The 22694-nt window shown below is 38.3% G+C and overlaps 1 protein-coding gene across 16 annotated transcripts in view; it reads right to left on the bottom strand.

Moving 5' to 3' along the window:
- LHY (Homeodomain-like superfamily protein) overlaps nucleotides 1–22694 on the bottom strand; it is a 58200-nt gene that overhangs the window by 6360 nt on the left and 29146 nt on the right. Inside the window, exons 3-4 of one of the 16 annotated variants that reach the window (XM_088896197.1) lie at nucleotides 5682–5844; nucleotides 1447–1556 (exon numbers count right to left, since the gene is read on the bottom strand). The exons of 12 other annotated variants lie outside the window; for them this stretch is intronic. The gene's annotated coding sequence lies outside the window, so the exon portion shown is untranslated. The remainder of the gene's footprint in view (nucleotides 1–1446; nucleotides 1557–5681; nucleotides 5845–22694) is intronic. 3 more of the 16 variants (XM_088896196.1, XM_088896199.1, XM_088896198.1) reach the window with 3 other exon arrangements.

Here is a 22694-nt window from a genome sequence, read left to right as displayed (position 1 = left end):
GTCCCATCTGTTTTGTGCTTTATTGTGAATACTCATTTACATCCCACTGGTTTCTTGCCTTTAGGAAGATCCACTAACTCCTAGGCGTTGATTTTTATGCAGAGCACAAATTTCTTCATTGCATTTGTCCATTCAGATATAGATAAGGCTTTTGCAACACTTTTGGGAATGGAAACACAATCAATGACAGTTAGAAAAAACACAAAATGAGAGTGAGATGTTTTCATAGGACAAAAAGTGGGTAATGAGGTGCTTAGTAGTACATGATCTAACACCCTTCCTGTGAGCAATTGGGACATCAAGATTATTGGTAGAATCATCAATAGCAATAGGTTTAGTGACATCAAGGGGAACAAGGGTACCTGGGTTCTCCTCTAAGGGGTCAGATGATGTTGGATGTATAGTTTCTGGTTGCTCCACACCCTTTGAACTTAGCTGTCCCTTACGGTGCCTCAGGAAAACACTGAATGGTGACGAGTCAGGAATAAAAGGGAGAGAAACCTGAGGAACTTGCCTCTCCACACTATTCTCCTCCTAAGTAGAGGCCTAGAAGAAAGATTTAGACTCAAAAAAGGGCACATCCATTGATACAAAGTACTTGTGTGTGACAGGATTAAACATTAAAGCATGTGTAGTCCTTTTAGGAAGATGGACCAAAAAAATACAAGGAATAGACTTGGGGTCCAACTTACCCCGGTTGGGAGATAAGTCATGAACAAAGCACTTACAGCCAAACACACATAAAGGGATAGAAAATATAGGAGATTGAGGAAAAAGGAGTTGATGTTGGGCCTTGTATTTTAAGAGACGTGATGGCATACGATTGACAACATAAGCCATGACCATCATAGCATCAACCCAGAATCATTTGGGAACATTAATGCGTAGCATCATACTACGGGTAACTTCGAGAAGATGTCGATTATTCGTTTCAGCAACACCATTTTGTTGTGGTGTTTTGGCACAAGAGCTTCTATGAAGAGATCGATGAGATGAAAAAAAAATCAGCTAAATCATGATGAAAGTATTATTTCACATTATCTGATTAGAAAATTTGAACTTCAACATGGAATTGAGTAAAAACTATGTGGTGGAAGTCTTCCACAATTCTAGGTACCTCTTCTCTAGAACACATAGGATATATCTAAGTGTATCTGGAATAATCATCAATGAAGTTGATAAAAATACTTGTACCTACCCTTAGTGGGTATGTTCACTAGGCCCCAAACATCATAAAAGACATGGAAAGGCAAAACAGATCTTGTATTACTTGAAGGAAAATTTGTTCTAAAATGCTTGCTCAATTGACATGTTTAACATTGCAATCCAATAATAGACATAGACTTAAAAAGTTCAAGAAACATAACTTTCAAAGACTCAAAAGACAAATGACCAAGGCGATTATGCCACAGCCACATTTGACTTTTAGTAGACTAACTCACTAACCAACTCATAAGACTCATAAGAGCTGATGCCGTAGGACCAGCTTTATTCTCTAAGATGTAGAGGCCATCAACCATATCTCCTTTACTAATTGTCCTTCCTGAGGCCAAATCCTGAAAAACATAGGAACGAGGAAAAAAAAGTTACACAACAGTTTAAGGATTGGGTAATACTACTAATGGACAACAAGTTTATAGGAAGTTTGGGAACATGAAGGACATGGGATAAAACAAGTCCATCCGGAAATGATACATATGCTTGACCAGAAATAGTGGAGAAGGACCCATCAGCTCGGCTCACTTTGTCCCTACTAGAGAGAAGAGTGTAAGTCTAAAATAAATTTGACTTATCAGTCATATGATTTGATTCCCTTGAGTCAATGATCCAAGGGGAATCTGGAATAGAGTCAGACACATGAAATGCAGAAGCACTTTTACCTAATGTAGAAGCAAAAGATGTAGAAGGGATAGAAGCCGACCTATCCATCTGTCCAAGGGTGCTACCATATAGTTCCAAGTGATGTCTTCCTTAGGGTCAGAACCAATAGAATGCTCTTGGGAAGTACCAGTAGTCAAATTTTGAGAATCTTGTGCAGCCAGATTTGCAGAGGTAAAATTTCTTCTGAGTAGGCTTCTTTGATGTATCTTGACTTTTGGTTGTCCACTTGGGCTTCCCCACTAACTCCCAACAGGTTTCACGAGCGTGTCTAGGCCTTTGGTAGTGAATGCACCACAATTTATCCTTGTCATCATTTTTCCTTGATTCTCCATTTTCCATTCTAGTTTTACCCTCTCTTGCAGCTAGGGTAACTGACTGCTCCTCCTTAGAAACATTCATTAGATTTTTTCTACTTTCATCATATTAAACCAAGGCATACACCTCCTGTATTGAAGGTTCTCTACTTCCCATGTCCCATGGAGTTGTTGAGATTCTATGGATAAAGAATATGTTGAAAGAATTGAGTTTTATGTCAATGGTCCTATGCCACTCTATTGTGACAACAAATCTGCCATTAACATTGCAGCTAATCTAGTCCTACATGATAGAACTAAGCACATAGAAGTGGATAAACATTTTATTAGAAAGAAGCTTGAAAGTGGGGAGGTGTGTACACCTTATGTCAGTTCTGAAGACTAGTTGGCCAATGTACTTACAATGGATCTTTGCCACTTGCGACATAATGATCTTTGTGACAAGTTTGGGCATGATAGATATCTATGTCACTTCAAAGAAGGGAGGGGAATCCAAGACTGAGAGGAGCCTAACTGTAAGAGAGCAGTCTGCTCTGGTGAATAGAGTGAGAAGTGGAAAGTGAAGGGAGAGATAGAGGAACACGACGAGAGCATTCATGGTAATTTAAGAAAAACTAAAAGGGCTATTTCGAGAGGCCATAATGCTGGTGGTAGCGGACATAATTTGGAAAACCACAAAGTGGTTAGGACCCAACTGAAGACAACTAAAATAAATAAAAAAAAGGGGACTAGTTAATTCACGTGGTTTGCATTAAAGAAAAAATGTCAGTGGATTTTGAGAAATCGATTGTGAAAGCTAGTATAATGGAGATTTAGGTGGGACCCAGGTAGTGAATGTTGAGTGTTTGGATAAGGGGAATACTAACCGACTTAGGAAGTCTAGAAGGTACAATAGAAATGTCTAGGTCTTTTTAGGCCAAAATTTAAAAGAAGCGGGGCATTGAGAAGGAGTGGCTCAATTGAGAAAAGGGTGGAAAAGTGGGTTTGGGTGATTGTCGAGTTTGATAAAAAATGGAAATAAGAGGATAATGTTGGTGACTTCTTTTGTTTCGAGGAGGTGAAGGTTGGAAAATTAGGTGTTGATTTGGGTCAAAGGGCCAAGACTGAAGAGAAGGAGCTGTATAACAGAGAGACTTGCAAGAAACCCCGTAACTTAAAAAATCCTAATGTTGTGCATGTAACGAAAATCTTCTCTAGGTTGAAGCTTGGTCTAGTGGAGGTAGGACCTACTAAAAACTACAAATGGGTTTATAGGAGAAGAGGCAAGAGAGGCATTTTGACTTTTGGAGCCGATTCTGGGGAGACGATAATGAAGGATCAACCTTCGGAATCCCACCTGGGGAAGGAGATCCAGGACAGTAAGGAGAGTGGTGTTGGCCCTGATTCTAAAACAATTTTGAAGGTGCAAAGTAATGATATCAAGGATAATGTCTTGGGATGCGTGACTCTTCGGAAGTTAGTCAATAGGGAGGTCACGATTGGAAAAAGTTTGGGTTTGTTTGTTTGTGGTGGTGAGGAGTTGGCTAGGAGGGCCTTTGAGGAGTTTGGGAGGAAAATTTGGAAGAGAAGATGAATAGAAAAGCATTGGGGAGAGGAGCCGAGGCTTGGAACGAGGATTTTTTAGACCAAGAAGTTGAGTTCATGGATGAAAACTAAGCCCTTATTTTTCAAGGCTTTTTGTTCTTTGCTCGAGTCTTTCTGTCAAGTCTTTAGTTTGTAAATTGCATGGTTGCATATCTAGGTGGGTTAAAGGTCTTGTTGTTTGTTGGGTCCGTTTGTTGTGTTCTTCTCTTGGGTGGTATCTTGTCACCTTCCTATTATTACTTTTTTCCCTTTTTAATGAAATTTTCTTTTATCTTTAAAAAAATGATAGATATCTATGTCCCAACTTGAGGGGGACTGTTATGTACTTATAACTATATATGTCGTAGGGGCATTGCTATCTTTTTACATTCTTTTTATTAGATGGATTGTCATCCTGCTATATATATTAATAGAGGTTTTGCTAGCTAACACTTTTGGCCCTCATTCTTTTCTCTTTTCCTCTCTTCTCTCTCTCTCTTCTCTCCCTCTCTTCATCTCTGTTTTCTTCCTTTATTGTTGATAAGAGGTAGCAACAATGTGTTTATGGTGGGTCTTAGAAAATTTACTTGAAGGTTCAAGGTGGAAGAGATGGCAAAGGATACCAGTTGTCATATTTTTTCCCTATCCATAGAAATAGAAGATTCACCTTTGGTAGCAGAAGCATCAATAATCACTCTATCCCTCAGTCATCTGATATGCACGTGGCCGATTCTTCTTTTGAGTTCCCTTGGGTGGAGAACAAGGCGATCTGGAATAATATGACCATGTTGTTTACAATAAGTACAAACATTCTTTTTCTTGCAATAAGTAGTGTGTCCAAACACTTTACACTCATAACACTGGGTTTTAGAAAAATCCTTGATAACAGATTTCTTACTCCCTTGTGGAATAAAGACTGTATTAGCCCCTGAATCTATCAGTTTTCCATCAATGTTTGTAGCAGTTGTAAGTCTTAGTCTCTTCTCTTAGCAGCTTCCCAATTACCGAATCCAAGTCTGGAAGTGTGCCCTTACTCAAAATGTTAGACCTTATTATTTCATATTCAGGTTGAAACCTCATAGGGAACTGGTTCACCTCTCTTCTCAAAACGTTTCTGAAGGTACTTAACACACTTAGAAGAGTCAGAAGGAACAATGTCAACTAATTCATATTCAGCCCACAAGTCAAGGAAGCCAACATAGTACTCCTATATCTTCTTATCTCCTTGAGAATAAGCAAAGATTTCAGATTCTATTTGACTAATGATAAACTTTCTTCAGGTAAGTATACATCTCATAAGCTGTACTCATTCTCCTCATAGGTACAACAACATGAGTCACAATAGAACTAAGGATCCAAGAGAGTAGTTTCCTATTGTTAAGCTTCCATTGCTGAAAAGCTTTCACTTCAGTTTCATCTGGTTTAGTAACAGTCCCATTCAAGTAACCCTCTAATCCTTTTCCTTTAACAAAGAAGTCGAAATAGAATATCCACATGCTTTAATTAGTTCCATCAAACTTCACAAGCATGACATCCATTTTTTCAGCCATCTTCAAGAAATAAACAGTCTGGAGGGAGGAAACAACACTGAAATTGATACTAAAACTGAGAAAACCAAGAAAACTAGTAAACTACCAATCAAAATTGATCAGGGTTCAATCTAGACACTTGGGGAATACCAACCACTGAAAAAGAAAAGGATTCTTCAAGGAAAAAAATCCTTAGCAACAATTTTGCAATGATGATATTCCAAAAAAGGAAGGTTACAGGACTGCTGATCCAAAGGAGGGATCAAAAACCCTTGAAAAAGTATCCACACTTAAGCCAAACAATAGATATGATAGATAACCCTAGGGCAACACCAGATCTGAAATCCTAGGCTGATTGGATCAGCTGTTTGAGAAAAAACAATAAAAAACCAACCTGCTAGGCATCTTCTCCAGGTGGAACACCAGCTTCTTGGACTGATCAAAACAATCTCCAAAGATCTCTCAATCCAGCAATCAAAGATGGAATAAAAAGCTCTTGAAACATTCTTCTAAACCAATGAATCAAACTTCTTTCATTGCTGAGTGAATCACCTACTCTGATACCATGTCAACTTGGTGAATTGAACAAGAGAGAAAACAAACAGTTCAGGGGTGTCAATAGAATGAATCAACCCCCACCCCAAAGAGTCCTTTATATATATAAAGATATGTACAATACCCTTACAAGGCTAAAGAAAGAGAAAAGAAAGAAATAAAGAATATGTAAGGTACAACAGGGACTATGATAGTACAATATAACATCATGACTCTTCACAACATATATGTATATATACTGCATGTCATAAATACTACTATATATATAATATATTTTACAAATTATATTATACTTGATTGTGGCGGATGGATGGCAAGTTCCTTATTTTTTAAAGAAAATAGCCAGGGTTCAAGCCTCTTAGCTCACTTTTTCTTTGAAATATGTGTAATAAAGTAATATATACAATAAAATTAAAGAGTTATTAATTAATAATTGAGCAATATACATAAATTAGAAGTCATGGGTTCAAGTCTTTCCATAGGCATTTTGAAATTTCAATTATTTAGTGACTCGGGTGGTTTCATGAAACTGGGACTAGTTCACCGGTTCTTCGGTTAAACCATTCAGTCAACTGGTTTTGACCAGTTTTCTATCAATTCCAGTTTCTAGGGTATGATTGAACCGGTTAGTGCTTGGGGTCACGATTCAATCAGTCTGATCAGCTAGTCCGGTTTGGTTTTCTAAACACTGGGTGTTACAAGTTATTTCATGGAAATGGAGGATTCAACCACATCTAGTGTATGAATCAATTCTTTGCTACGTGTGGTACCGTTCGTCAAAGCTTTTGCCCAAAACACCTCAACAAAATGGTGTTATTGAGAGGAAGAACAAGAATCTTTTGGTGGTCATTTGTGGCTTGATGCTTCGGATGCATGTTCCTAATAAGTTTTGGGCCAATGCAGTCCTTATAGCTGCTAGTTGATCAACCTCTCTCAGGTTCTACAACTTAGGGCCCCATCAATTGTTGTTTCCTATTCCCAACCTTATATTCAGTTCTATCATTGTTTTGTTCACAAATTGGGTATCCATCCATTTAAAAGGGTTATAAGGGTTAATAAGGAGAATGTTTCCATAGAATTAGTAGGATGGACAAAATGGAGGGGTGCCTCTAGAGTTTTTGTGATAGGTGAATACTACTTATGTCGAAAGGAACATTTATAAAATAGTTGTACTGCCATCAATGCCGTATGGAGTAGGGTGCAACATGTCCAAAAAATTAGCATGGTAGAAATGCATATGCTAAGATGGATGAATGGAAAAACTAGAAAGGATAGGATACAAAATGAAGTCATTTAAAGGAACATGGGGGTACCTCCAATAAGTGATAAAGTGAGAGACAATAGACTAAGATGGTCTGATCACGTGAATGGAAGATCATCTACTGATCTACAACACCCACAAGAATAAGCAATCCATTGTAAGTTAAGGGGCTAGAAGGGCTAGGGATTGACCAAAAAGGAAATGGGTTGTATTTAAGAAATGATTTAGGCATTCATAATTTAACAATGGATATGGCACTAAATTGAATGGAATGATGGACAAGATTCATGTAGCTGGCCCAGTATAGTTGGGGTAAGGCTTGGATGATGACGATGATTCAGTGTCCTAGAGAATCTACATATCTATGGATGTGCCCTTTGAGTCTGTAAATTATTTGATCAGACTTGATTTGCTTCCTGAAATAAAAAGGAAAGAGAGAAGAAGAAGGGAGGAAGAAGGAAAAGAAGAGAGGAAGAGAGGAAGAGAGGAAGAGAGGAGAAGATGAAGAGATGGTTCGGATGGTCTCTAGAAGAGAGGAAAAAAAATCAGTCTCCTAGCCAACCATAATAATATATATATATATATATATATATATATATATAGATTTCTAACTTTTAAGTACAAAGACCTTTGTGCCCCTCTTTATGTATGGGACACTTCAATCTCAGACACAATAGACAAAACAACTTAAAGTAAAACATTATGGAATGACTTAAACACCCTTGGACAGTTGATTCTAAATACTCCCCCTCAAGTTGGTGTGTATATATCATATAATCCCAGCTTGTTACATATATAATTCACTTTTCCCCAACTCAACCCTTTTATAAACAAATCAGCCCACTAACTCCTTGTGTCTCTTACAAAATGATAGTCAACTTCTATGTATTTTGTTCTCTTAGGGAAGACTGGATTAGATGCGATATGAACTGCAGCTTAGTTGTCACGGTACAACTTCATAAGATTGTTGAGTGTATATCCAATCTCATGGAGGGGGTTCTTTAACCACACTAACTCACAAGTTGTGTGTGCCATGGATCTATATTCAGCTTCAACAGTTTGTTTCTTGCTCTTCCACATTACCAATTTTCCTCCAAGAAAAGTACAATATCTTGCAGTAGACCTATCAAACATTGAGCCGGCCCAATCTGCATCTGTATAACCCTCTATTTCAAGACTTCCTCTTGATTTGTATAATAATCCATGACCTGGAGCCCATTTCAAATACTGTATAATTCTCAGAACTACATTCCAATGGGGAACCCAGGGCTTTGCATAAATTGGCTGACTACACTCACTACTGCAAAGGAAATGTCTGGCCGGGTAATAGTCAAATAATTCAACTTACCCACTAACCTCCTGTACCTCCCAGGATCATCAAATTCTTCACCTACATCAGTGCTTAATTAGAGGTTGGGCTCCATAGGTGTTTTGGTTGGTTTAGTACGCAACAATCTTGTCTCTTTTAACAAGTCAAGTACATATTTCCTCTGACACAAATTTATGCCATGCTTCGACCTTGCAACTTCTATCTCCGGGAAGTATTTCAATTTGCCAAGATCTTTTGTTTGAAAGTGACCATGCAGAAAAGCCTTTTATCAATCCCCAACTTATCACTACCTGTAATGACAATGTCATCTACATAAACCACCAACATAACCTTTCCTGCTTCAAAATCATAGCTGAACACCAAATGATCAACCTAATATTGCTTCATACCGAAATCTTTAACTACCTGACTAAGTCTACCAAACTAGGCACACGGAGTGTTTCAACCTGTAAATTGCCTTTTTAAGTTTGCACACCTTACCATCCTCCCCTTGAGCAACAAACCCTGGTGGTTACTCCATATACACTTCTTCACTAAGATCACAATGCAAGAAGGCATTTTTAATGTCAAGTTGAAACATGGGCCAATCTAATGTAATACAGGAGAAGGCCAATAAGTTCTATGCATGTTGGGACCACTCCAAGACATATAAGAAGTTGAGATGATGTTATTGATCCAATCGAGTAAACAGTTACCAAGTTAGCACCAAAACGGAATTTCTATCTTAGTTTAAATTTACCAAGTTAGCTCTAATGCAAAACTTTTACCGTAGTTCGTAATTACCAAGTTACTGTTACATCGTGATTTCCAAATTTTTGTTCAATTAGGACTTTTTTTGAGGAGTTTTAGTAGGATTCTATTAAGGAGTGTTATCATAGATTAGGAAACTTTCTTGTAGAAGCCATAAGGGTGTAAGTCTATATAAAGAGTAGCTAGGGCAAAGCTATGACAATTTTTGGTTGATTTTCTCTTAATTATTCAGTGAAGAATTCTTTTTCTTATTTATTTCGACATTTGCTCTTTTCTTTGAAGTTTCTCTAAATGTGGTTTATTTTCTATGCCATTTGGTATCAGAGCTCAAGTTTGATCCTTCTTTAGATGGTGACTCTTAAGAAGAAACAAGTGGCTCACATCATGGAGCAGAAACTCAACAACAAAACACAAGAAGAGATGGCATAACTAAAAAGACAAGTTGAGGCCCTTGCTTAGGAGTTGAAATCATTGCATTTTTGTTTGGAACAGGGGCAACAACTCCAATGCAAGTATCTCCACTTGTTCCTTTCCATCATCAAGGCAAGTAACCAGATCGGCTGTAGTTGCAGGTGGTGACCAGAGATAGTGGAAAACCGGTCTCAAGATTAAGATCCTAAAATTCCATGGATGTATACTTCAAAAGAATTCATGGACTAGCTTTTCGTGGTAGAAGAAATCCCTGAATTCAAGGAAATTCCAAAAAATAAGATTGTATCCTTAAGAACCTCTCGGTTTAGAGGGCGAGTAGCAGCATGGTGGCATCAAATGAAGGTTATGCGACAGAAAAGAGGCAATGAAAATATTAAGACATGGGAGGAACTCAAGGGTTGAAATTGATATAGTATATGAATACAAGGATTGAAGTATTGGTATCGAGTATCGTATTGGACAGCTTAGATACGGATACAAATACAAATACGCTTTGGAAACACATGGATACGCTAAGGTAACACATAAAAATTTTATAATAAATTAATAATATTAAATTTAAGGTTAAATAATCATAAATAATGTATAAATATATAGAGAATGTATATTTTAATAGTGTATATGAAAAAAATATATTACAATTAATATAATATGATGCATAGATATCATACAATTTTATTGATAATGTATCAATCAAGAGTCCAAAATGCAAAACATATTTTCCTATTATATTTTAATTATTATATCAATTATTTTCGGTTTTACTATTTTTACTTTATTACATTAACAAAAAGGTCAACCAAATATTAAATTCAATTTATAAATTGTATAATCTCAACATAAAATCAAATCTATTAAAATTTCTAAGATACATATCATATGCAAATTCACAATTTTTGACTTTTAAAATGATTATTCCATTATTATATTTTTATTCCTATAATTTTCTAATTAAAAATCTTTGTTTGGTATAAATGTAGATTAGTAGATTTGATAGGTTCAATTTAAGATTATATTCTTGAGTATTTTGTAAACAGTTTGTTTATTTCCTAAATAACAAGTATGATTTTATGTAATGTAAATTAATATATATATATATATATCATGTTCAAATTTATAAACACAAAAGGCGGAGTGGTGTGTTGGTTTATAGGTGTGGACGTTGAGCTCTCCCAGCTTTTGACAAGATTTCGATTCCCTCCACCCTTCTTTTTCAGAAGAATATGCACATTCGCATCTTGCGGGTGGCATATTGTTCTATATCGGTCCGTATCAATATGTATCGGCCGATGCAGTCCGATACGGACCGATACACACCCGTATTAGCGGGATACACATGATTGGCACGATACATATCTAGTCGTAGCGTATCTTGTGCCGGACACTAACGATGCCAATACGATACGCCCTGTATTAGACGTATCGTATCGATATTTCAATCCTTTCATATTTTATCAAGAGATAAAAAATCTAAGGCAAGGAACTGATATAGTAGATGAATATAAAATGAAATTTCATCTATTGGTGGCACATAATGAATTAGATGAAAATTGAGACTAATTGGTGGCTAGGTATATAGGTGGGTTGAGACCATATATTTGGGATGTATTAGACCTATTTGAATGCTATGATGTCTCTATGGCACACCAACATGATTTGACCATAGAAAAGCAAAGCAACAGACCTAACCAATTGGGCCAAACCCAAACTAATGTGGCCAGAACACCCCCATATAGTAACCTACATCCACATCTAAATCTAACTACCAGCCGTAGTCCGGTGGGCTGAACCAAAACCAAGGTCGTGGACCTAATCAAAATCAGGTTGGTTTACCTGAGCCGAAGTGTTTTAAGTGTAGTGAACCAAGCCATAAATTTGTTGAATGCTCAAGGAGAGATAAAAGAAAAGGGGAAATGTTTGTATAAGGCGAAAGTGAACCCCAAATGGAAGCATTTGACTATTCAACCCCACTTGTATTTGACTCTTATTATAATGAAGAAACCTTAGAGTGAGAACTGGTGTATGGAGATGTGGAAGAGGCCTTGGTGATGCAACGATTATTCCTAACTCCTAGGGATGAATTGTTGGATTGGCTAAAAATAATATCTTCCACATCACGTGTATTATGGGTGGAAAGATAACAAGCCTTGTAATTGATAGTGGGAGTTGTGAGAATGTTATAGCAGAAGAAGCCGTCCACAAGTTGAACCTGAAAACTCTACTACACCCTCACCCGTACAGGCTTGCATGGTTAAAAACAAAGAATGAGGTCTTAGTCACACAACGGTGTTTAGTAGGCTTTTCTATTAGCAATAATTATAGTGATTGTGTGGTTGATGTTGTATGCATGGATGCTTGCCATTTGCTACTTGGGTGCCCGCGGCAATTTGACCACCATATAGTGCATGACAGGCGAAAGATCACCTACTCTTTTGAGTTTAAAGGGAAAAGGTTGACTTTATGTCCATCACGAGAGACTCTAACTAAATCGAAACCCGGGGAGGGTGCTAGCCTCTTTGCCATGGCTGAATTCACAAATGCCTAGAAAGAGACTGGTGTTGTTTATACTTTAATTGAGAAGGGGCTTGAGCTGAAAAGTATGGGGGTTCCAGAGGAGGTGAGACCTTTGCTTGATGAATTTAGTGATGTGTTTCCTGAAGACTTACCTGCAAGATTACCACCATTAAGGGATATCTAACATTGCATAGATTTAACACTGGGTGCTATCTATGGATTTTGACCTTAGTTAGGTATACAAAGGTTGAAAACATTATTTTTTTATTTTCGTTTGAATGATGGGGCAATCTGGAAGTGAGATGAAGCAGATCCTGGTGTTGGGGGTTGGTTCCGTAGATTCCATTCTGATAGGGGTGGCTACAATTAAATTTGACAAAACAAATAACTTAGCTTGGGCACAATTTGTTAAGATCCATGTCTGTAGTAGAGGTAAATTCTACATAGCCCCATGTAAGTCAACACTATCTTTGGGTCCAAAGAAGTGCAATTGGGCTAACTGATGGTTTAGCAAAACAGGGGGCATTGAGACAACAATTGGTTTGGGTTGCACTGTAATGAGGGATAGAATAGAGTTGTATAAATACCTCCCTAGACAAGAAATGTTTACAATCTGTATTTTAATAAAATACATGTTTATTGATAAAAAAAAGCAACAATTTCTACTACAATTGGAGGCATGAATACGTCCCTAGACAAGAAATGTCCATTCCTTTTTATTCTCTCTTTGATCCTCCATGTAATCACCAAGAAACCTCAAAGTCGATGTGCTGAAGGCATTGAAAAGAGAAAAAAATCTGGGAAGAAAAAGCTCTAATACCATGTTAGTTATTCGATTAAACCTGATTTACTTCCCGAAATAAAAGGGAAAGAGAGAAGGGAGGAAGAAGGAAAAGAAGAGAGAAAGAGAGGAGAAGATGAAGAGATGGTTCGACTAGTCTCCAAAAGAGAGGAAAAAAAGCAGTCTCCCAGTCGACCAGAATAATATATATATATATATAATATGGATTTCTAACTTTTAAGTACAAAGACCTTTGTGCCCTTCTTTAAACACTCTAACAGAGCCTTAGTCTTGTTCTCTTCTCTCATTAGGGAAAGAAGTGTAATCTGCTTGAGGAGAGGCAACTCAACTACCTTTGCCTATTCTCATGTCCTTCCTTTGCTTGGAGTCTAAGTTTGAGCCTACTCTGTGTTCAATCTCATCTACACAAGGATCAACACATGTATCAAGGTGTAGAACAACTTGAAGCTATGCAACATTGCAACCTTTCCACCAAACTATTTTTTAGCAAACTTGAAGGTAGCACAAGTCCATCACAATTAAGTATTGTTTCTTTGATGATTATAATATTCCCATCGCCCTTCATGAAGGTATACAATCTGAGGTTGTATTGAGGATCCCTTCCCTTTTAGGTTAGCTTCTACTATCTAATCCCTTTTGATTGCATTTAGTTACATTTTACAAAGTGCTGTACCCTTGAAACTAATGTAGTTCCATTAATTCCTTCCTTGGATAAAGAGTTAGCTGAGAAATTGATTGATTTTTTACACCATGTGGAGGATGTTCTCTTGGCTAATTTCATTACTTCTCTCATGAAAGTAAAACAAGCATATGATGAATTCTATCAAGGTAAAACAAGCATTAATGGAATGAAGAGGTCCAAAATATGATCTAAGTAAAACAAGCATGTTACAAATATTGGCAACAAACTAAACAAAAAGTAGAAAAGTTGGAAAATTTTAAAAACCACAAAAAAGGAAGTAAGAAAAAAGTTAAATAAAAATGAAGGTATATTATGAATTTTATCATAAATTAGCAAATATGAGAGAAAGAAAAGGTAAATATTTAAATCATGTTAGGTGCATCAGAGAAGAAGAGCAGAGTGTTGGTAAAAGTAAAAGATGAGGAAATCAAGGAAAGATAGACAAACTATTCTGAAAAATTATTAAATGAAAAATGTGTAGAAATTGCCAATAGAAAAGAGGTAATTGACTCTAGTAGTACTAAAAATAACATGTAATAATGTTTTAAAAGTGCAAGGTGCATTTTACACTCGAGGCGCAAGGCGAGATGCACACCTTTTAGAAACAAGACGCAAAAATGCAAAAAAAAAAAGCAAAAATTTTAAAAAAATAAAACATTAAACATAATATTAATTAAAAATATAAACTTAAATTTTCAAATAAATGTTTTAAAAAATTCTATTATCTCAAATTAAATACATAAACATAACGTGTAAAATACATTCAAAATGAAAATTTAAAAATAAAATCAAACATATATAACATATTCAAGCATGTAAAACTCTCAATCTCTCTATTTTTTTCTCAATTGCATTACTTCAAATAGCTAATGCAATATTAAACATTTTTTGCATTCTTGATTCTATGAACGACTTTTGTACCAAGCCCCCTGAGGCAAGCCCAAACAATCCCATGTTAGGGCTGAAGTGCAAGGTGCATGCCTAGGCACACTAGGCATATGCCTTTTAAAAGTGTTGTGCTTGGGGCCTAGGCAAGGTACACACCTTAAAATGTGCCTTGCCTGTGTGCCCAAGTGCACCTTTTAAATCACTGCATGTACTTTGTAAAATTAGAATTACTGAAGTAAAGGGGGCACTAAATAAGATGAAGAAAGGAATAGTGTTAGGACCTCATGGTATTCCAATGAAAGTGTGGAAGGTAGGGGAGAGGTAGGCTTATTGTTTCTAATCAAAACATTTAATAAGATAAATGGTGGTTATATTTATAAATAAAGGTGTTATACAAAGTTGTAATAATTATTGAGGGATTAAACTCATGAGCCACAATACGAAACTTTGGGAGAGAATAAAAGTTACAACATGAAAAAAGTATATTAGAAAACAAATTTGGGTTTATGCCAAGGAGATTGTTGAGAGTGTAAGGACATTTATGTCCTTTCATGCCTTTTGTATTTGGGTTCCTATTCAAGGGCCCATTTGTAATTTTCTTCAAATGTTAAGAAAAGGCATTCTTCAGGGTGTGAATAGTAACACACCTAGTACTTTAACTTGGTATCAGAGTGTCAGAAGATCAAGGAGAGCATCAGTTGTTGGTTGTGACTCGCAAATGATCCTGCTGACATCAACACGCCGCCGGTTGACGTCAGTAGCCTGTACAGTTGGCGGCGTCTATTTGCGGTTTTGACACCCATTGATGCCCCTCATTTTTGGAGGAATTTTGATATGTATATGGAGGTATGAATCTCTTTTACATTTTTCTTGGATTTTTCAGATGAAAATTGGAAAAAAATATAGATTTGGAGTTTAGGGCTTGCATGCTCGCATGGTGGGCTGGTTGCTGTTAAATCCAGTTGCGTTTGAACTGTAGTAAATTTTTGAGATTACAAGGAAGCAGTCTCATATTTTTTTTGGAGCTCTAAAACTTTTTTGGGAATTTTTTTTCTTCCCCTATTTTGCCGCCAACACCTTTTTTCTTGTTTTATTGCTGTAGCCCGTGTTTAACCTTCAAGGAAAGGTGTTTGGGTGTTCAACTAGTGTTGGGAGATTGTGATATTGGTGAGAAAAGTGTTTTTAGAGGGGTGGTGCTCAATGGACTCACACAAGGATGTGTACATACGTACCTGTCCTCCTAAGAAGTAATGACAGTGCTGGAGGGCAAATTACTACTGTAAAACTTAATGGAACAAATTTTCTTGAATGGTCTCAATTAGCTAAGCTTACAATTAGAGGAAGAGGTAAGCTTGGGTTTATTACTGGTAAGGAAGCTAAGTCGAAGCCTGAAGATCCAAATTATTTATTCCAAATGGGAGCAAGATAATTTGTTTGTTATGTCATGGCTTGTATGCTCTATGCAACATCACATTGCCTGCAACTATATGTTCCTTTGAACAGCTAAGGACATTTGGGACAAGTTAACTTCAACTTATTCTCAAGTGAAGAACACAGCTAGAATCTATCAGTTGCGAAGAGAAGCATGTAATATGCGACAGGGGGAGAAATCGGTGGCCATGTATTTCTCTTCCTTACTGTTAGGTTGAAGGATTTTATGTATTGATGGTTCGGCTGATAAGTGTTCTTATTAGCTTGTATTTGTGTTTAAGTTGTTATGTACTGGGCCTATGTTAATGGGCCTAAGTTGGTGTTTTAAGTAGTCTGGGTGTCCCATCACTAATCAGAGGTATTCCAGACATTTCTTGTAACATTGTACTGTAATTTAATATATATGTTAGTACTGTCGACTGGGTTATGCAATTCGACATTCTCAACACCTCTTGGTCTCCTCTTCTCTTCTACAACTTCGGCTACAACATTTCAGCTTACATGGTATCAGAGCATTAAGCAATTTCCTGGTTATAGCCGACGCCATCTCCTCTCTCTTGCTGTCTTTCTTTCTTTTTTTTTATCTTGGTTGCTGCAGTGAAACCCTAAGGTTGCAGGAGAACAATACAAGGTTCGAACCTAGGGTTTCCCTTGGTTGTAGGGTGCAAGGGAAGTAAGACCCAAAAGTTGATGTCCTACTAGACTGTTTCTAGTAGTGAGTAGCCATTCAGCTGCTAAGTGATTTCAGCAGTCCTAGTATTGGCCGTAGGGGGGAACACTCTCTACAGTTGCAGTAATCGAAGCCCAAGAGAAGTCTGCATAGTGCAGTGGTGGAGAGCTCTCCACTTCAGGTCGGTTACCAGCTCACAGGACACCTTATTTGCTGCTGTAACTGAACTTCTTCAGAACTGTGATAGTCTCGACAAGTCTGAACCAGTGTTGCGAGTTGTCAAAACCTTCTTCAATACTGCAACTAGTCTTTTTTCAGCACTGTGAACACTTTGGCTAGTTTGAAACAATGTTATCTACACAGAGTCTGCAGACAAGATGTCTTCAATATCCAGAGAGGTCTCTTCTAGGGATATCAGACCTGGTGGGAGGTCTTCAAATCTGGAAAACCCGAATCTGCACAGCTTGTAGATTACAAGTGTGCTGCTGGATGAACACAACTTCAAGGAGTGGTCCATCTCTGCAATGCTTTTTATTACTTCCCGTGATCTCACAGGCTACTTAGATGGGAGTAAGAAGAAACCTGACGTTGGCAGTGCGGAGTATGCAGTGTAGCGCAAGGAGAATGCCACAGTTATGTCCTGGCTGCTTGCCTCTATGACTCCACGAGTTGCCAGGACTATTCAACACTTTCCCACAGTAGCCAAGATTTGGGAAAAAGTGTCTAAAACCTATGGACAGAAGAAAAATAATGCTAGAATCTATAGATTGAATCAAGACATTACTGCCTTAAGGCAAGGGGATATGACAGTTGCAACATATTTTGCAACTCTGGAAGGACTTTGGGAAGAACTTGACCATCACTTGATTTTGGACTGGGAAAATGCCAGGGACAAGGAGAGACATGATAAGCAGATTGAAGAGAGCAGAGCCTTTAAGTTCTTGGCTAGCCTGGACCCAGTGTATGAGGGCATAAGGTCACAAATTCTAGGAAGAGATGAACTGTCCGAGTTACATCATGTTTATTATCTGGTAGGGAATGAAGAAGTCAGGAGAAAGGAGATGCAAGTTGACTCTCAGATTCAACCAGTTGAACAATTTGGTGAACATTCAGCCTTGATTTCCACTAAGGGAAACAAACATCCAGACAAGAAGCATCTTAAGTGCACTCATTGTGGGGATGAGAGACATGCAAAAGAAAAGTGTTGGGTCCTATATCCTCACCTGAAGCCAGTTGCATTGAGAAAGGACAGGAAGCAACAGAAGGGTCATGCGGCGAGTGGGAACCTTGTCACTAGTAACAATGGTGACAACTCACAGAGTATACCAACAATGGCTTCTTCTCCCATGGGGCAGGTTGCTGATTCCTCTAGAGCCGGTGCCTTGGGCTTCACTGCTAGTGAGGTAGAGGTCCTTAGCCGGGCTTTAGCCTGTCTAAGGAGTAATTCTTTTGCTTCCACCTCTCTTGCCAGATCAGGTATAGTCTCTGCCTTTAGTGCAACTAGTTCTATTGACTCTACTTCTTGGTTTATTGATTCCGGTGCAACTGACCACATGACACATATGTCCTCCTTATTCTCTTCATATCAATTGTTGTCTGGTCAGGATAAGATGAGAGTTGCTGACGGGTGATTGACCTAAGCAAGGACCTCTCTCTTAAATCAGTTCTACATATTCCCAGTCTCACCTCAAATCTTTTGTCTGTTTCAAAACTTACAAAAAATTTGAACTGTAGTATAACCTTTTTTCCTACCCATTGTGTCTTTCAGGATAGATTGACGAGGAGAACGATTGGGAGCGGTCATGAGTATGGAGGCCTCTACTATTTTGATGCAGACATCGGTTCAGCCTTACAAGCATCTGTTGCTAGTAGTCCGGAGAGTGTGGAGTCAATAGCTAGGTTGCATCTGTGGCATGCTAGGCTAGGTCATTTACCTTTCTCTTCATTAGAAATGTTGTTTCCCGAATTGTTTAAGGGCATTTCAAGTCAAAGTTTAGTCTATGAAGTATGTCAAATGTCAAAACAAGGTAGAACTGTTTATCCAATTTCCAGTAATGAAATTCGAGCTCCTTTTGATTTGGTTCATTCTGATGTTGGGGCCCTTCACCTATTGTTTCTATTGATGGCTTTTGTTACTTTATCAGTTTTATTGACCTCTACTCTCGATGCACATGGATCTACCTGTTAAAAGGAAGAGATGAAGTGCCACGGATAACTATGGCATTTTGCAAAATGGTTGAAACACAATTTGATAATAGGATTAAGCAATACTGGTCAGATAATGCTGCTGAATATTTTGAAAAATCCTTGAACTTATTCATGGAAGATGCTGGCATGTTACATCAATCATCCTGTGCTAATACCCCTCAGCAGAATGGGGTTGCTGAGCGCAAGAATAGACATCTATTGGAGACAATTCGAGCCTTACTATTCCAGCACAAGGTTCCCAAGCAATACTGGTCTCAAGTTGTATTTACTGCATCATATCTGATAAATCGGATGCCATCTAAGGTGTTGGGTATGAAAATCCCTTTATCTGTTCTATGTCCTACTCTTCCAGACTTTCCTCTTCCTCCACGGGTCTTTGGCTGTATATGTTTTATACATGTGAAGGATCCAAAGAAGTCCAAGTTGGATCCTAGGGCTACGAAAGGAATATTTTTGGGGTATTCTCCTACACAAAAGGGTTACAAGTGTTATGATCATGTCTCCAAGAGAAAGTATGTCACCAGAGATGTGGTCTTTTTTGAGTCTCAACCCTATTTTCAGTCTTCTCAGAATCCTCTTCAGGGGGAGACTAGTGGGATGGAAGAGGATTCTCATTCTCCCTCCTTTTTTGTTCCCCTATCTGCCTCGGGCCTTCCATCCTCTTCTTCTACTCCTAGTTGTGGCATCCCGGGTCAACCTAGTGAAGCTCCCACTGTGCCGATTACCTCTCCCGATACTGCAAATATCCCTGAAGGCTCCAGTAGGGAACAAAAAGAGATACGAATCACCTACAACAGAAGGAAAAAGGGCCCTTAAACTCATGACAACAACCAGTTGGACTCAGATCAATCTATCTCTGCAATTCAAGGTAATTCCAACACACATACTTCTGATTTGGATCTTCCTATTGCTCTCCGTAAGCCTATCCGTTCTTGCACCACTCGACATCCCATTGCTGATTTTGTTTCTTACTCACATTTATCTCCAGCCTATCACTCCTTTGTATCTGCTCTTTCCTCTGTTCATGTTCCTTCTAGGTACTCAAAGGCCGTGTCTGATCCAAGGTGGAAAGAAGCTATGAATGAAGAAATGAAAGCCCTAATGAAAGCAAGAACTTGGGAATTAGTGGATCTACCAGAGGGGAAGAGCATTGTCGGGTGCAAGTGGGTGTTTACTGTAAAGCATAGGGAGGACGGGTCCATTGAGAGGTACAAGGCCAAGCTTGTGGCAAAGGGGTTTACTCAAAAAGAAGGGATTGACTACAAAGAAACCTTTGCCCCATTAGCAAAGCTCAACACAATTCGGGTCCTATTATCATTGGCAGCAAATTTTTCATGGGAACTTCATCAGCTAGATGTGAAGAATGCCTTCCTAAATGGTGACCTTCATGAAGAGGTATTTATGGAACCTCCACCAGGCTATGACTTTGATAGAAAGGTGTGTAAACTGAGGAAAGCATTATATGGTTTAAAGCAGTCTCCTCGTGCATGGTTTGAGAGGCTTTGTGGGGCCATGAAGAAAGTGGGGTACACTCAGAGTGGTGCAGACCATACCTTGTTCATAAGGAGACAGGATAGCAAACTTACAACACTCATTGTTTATGCGGATGATATGGTGATTACCGGGAATGACTTGGAAGAGATCAAAAGACTGAAGGAGTTTTTAACTTCTGAATTTGAGATCAAAGACTTGGGGCATTTGAGATATTTTCTTGGGATTGAAGTTGCTAGGTCAAGAGAGGGAATCTACATATGTCAGCAGAAGTATGTTCTTGACCTCCTAGAGGAGATAGGCATGATAGGGTGTAGACCAGCAGATACTCCAATAGAACAGAATCATGGCCTACAGGAATCAGTAGGGGAGGACTACTGTGATAGAGAGAGATACCAAAAATTGGTAGGGAAGCTGATATATTTATCTCTCACTCGACCAGATATTGCTTATGTTGTGCATGTTGTCAGTCAGTTCATGCACTCTCCAAAGATCCCTCATATGAAAGCAGTTGAAAGGATTCTCAAGTACTTGAAGACTTGCCCAGGAAAGGGAATTATATTAAGAAAAAACAATAAAATTGAAATTGAAGCTTATACTGATGCAGATTGGGCCGGTTCTGTTGGGGACAGAAAATCAACTTCAGGATATTGTACATTTGTGGGAGGGAACCTAGTTACATGGCGTAGTAAAAAGCAAAATGTAGTTGCTAGATCAAGTGCCGAAGCTGAATATCGAGCTATGGCTCACGGGGTTGCTAAACTCCTATGGCTCAGGACTCTTCTTAATGAGCTTGGCATTAAAGCTGAGGGCCCTCTCAGACTGTATTGTGACAACAAGACTGCCATCAACATTGCAAATAACCCTGTGCAACATGACATGACAAAACATATTGAGATTGATCGACATTTTGTTAGAGAGAGAATAGTCTCAGGAGAACTCTGCATTCCTTATACTCCATCTGAGATGCAAATTGCAGATGTATTGACTAAAGCGTTGGCTGCAGCAAAATTCGTAGAGCTTCTTGGCAAGCTAAACATGATTGACATCCATGCTTAGCTTGAGGGGGAGTGTTAGGTTGAAGGGTTTTATGTATTGATGGTTCGGCTAATAAGTGTTCTTATTAGCCTGTATTTGTGTTTAAGTTGTTATGTACCGGGCCTGTATTAATGGACCTAAGTTTATTTGGTGTTTTAAGTAGTCTGGGTGTCCCATCACTAATCAGGGGCATTCCAAACATTTCCTGTAACACTGTACTGTAATCTAATATATATGTTAGTATTGTCGACTGGGTTATGCAGTTCGACATTCTCGGCACCTCTTGGTCTCCTCTTCTCTTCTACTACTTCGACTACAACATTTCAGCTTACACTTACAATCAGTTTGGGAATAAATGAATCATTTAGAAGCTTTGGAGTGGAAGGATCCTATTGATGCTGAACAATACAGGAAGTGCATTGAGAAAAACCAAGTTTTTGATTTCCTTGCTGGACTGAATGCCACTTATGATTTCACCAGGCAACACATCCTTAGTGCTGATATTTTGCACTCTCCACAGCATATTCTTTGGTGTAGAATGAAGAGAGTAGGAGGATTGTCATGACACAAGTTCCTGTCAGTGAGCACACAACTCTTGTGTCTACAAAACCCAAACAGAGTTCTGGTAAACCTGTAGCGGTAGTTTGTGGATATTGCAAGAAGCCAAGGCACACCAAGGATAGGTGTTGGAAACTAAATCCCCACCTAAAGCCTGAGAAGTTTAAAACCGGAAAGAAGGTAAATGCTCATGTTGCTACAGCTAGTCATGATTCTCAGACTCACGTACTTGAGGGAAATTCTTCTGCTCAAGCATCTACTTATGACACCTCTGATGTGATGGAAAAATTGAGAGACAACTTGCTCCATCTTGAAAAGAGTGGGTTGCCTACATTTGCTGGTTCACATACACCTTCTAGTGCCTTGGCAAAATCAGGTACTGTACTTGCGTGCCATGCCTCATCCTCTAGCTCTTGGATAATTGACACAAGAACCAGTGATCATATGATTGGTATGCCTTCCTACTTTACCACATATAAACTTTTTTTAGGGAAAGGTAAGATTATTGTTGCTGATGGATCTCAGACCCCAAACTCGGGTTTGGGTGAACTTACCAACAACCTTTCTCTAAAATTAGTTCTCCATGTCCCACAACTGCATAGAAATCTCTTATTTGTTAGCTCACTTACAAAGTCTCATAATTGTTCTATAACCTTCTTTCCATCTTATTGTGTCTTCCAAGATCTAAGAACAGGGAAGACGATTGGCAATGGACATGAAGCCGATGGAGTTTTTCTTGATCAGTCTCCAAAGTTTGGGTTAATGTGTCAGTCTAACCTATCATGATGAAAAACTAA

The sequence above is a fragment of the Nelumbo nucifera genome, chromosome 1 (genome assembly GCF_055504915.1).
Source record: "Nelumbo nucifera cultivar China Antique chromosome 1, China Antique-T2T, whole genome shotgun sequence".
NCBI lineage: Eukaryota > Viridiplantae > Streptophyta > Magnoliopsida > Proteales > Nelumbonaceae > Nelumbo > Nelumbo nucifera.
The sequence above is the reverse complement of the archived record's forward strand: the minus strand, read 5'-3'. Positions and strand labels throughout refer to the sequence as shown.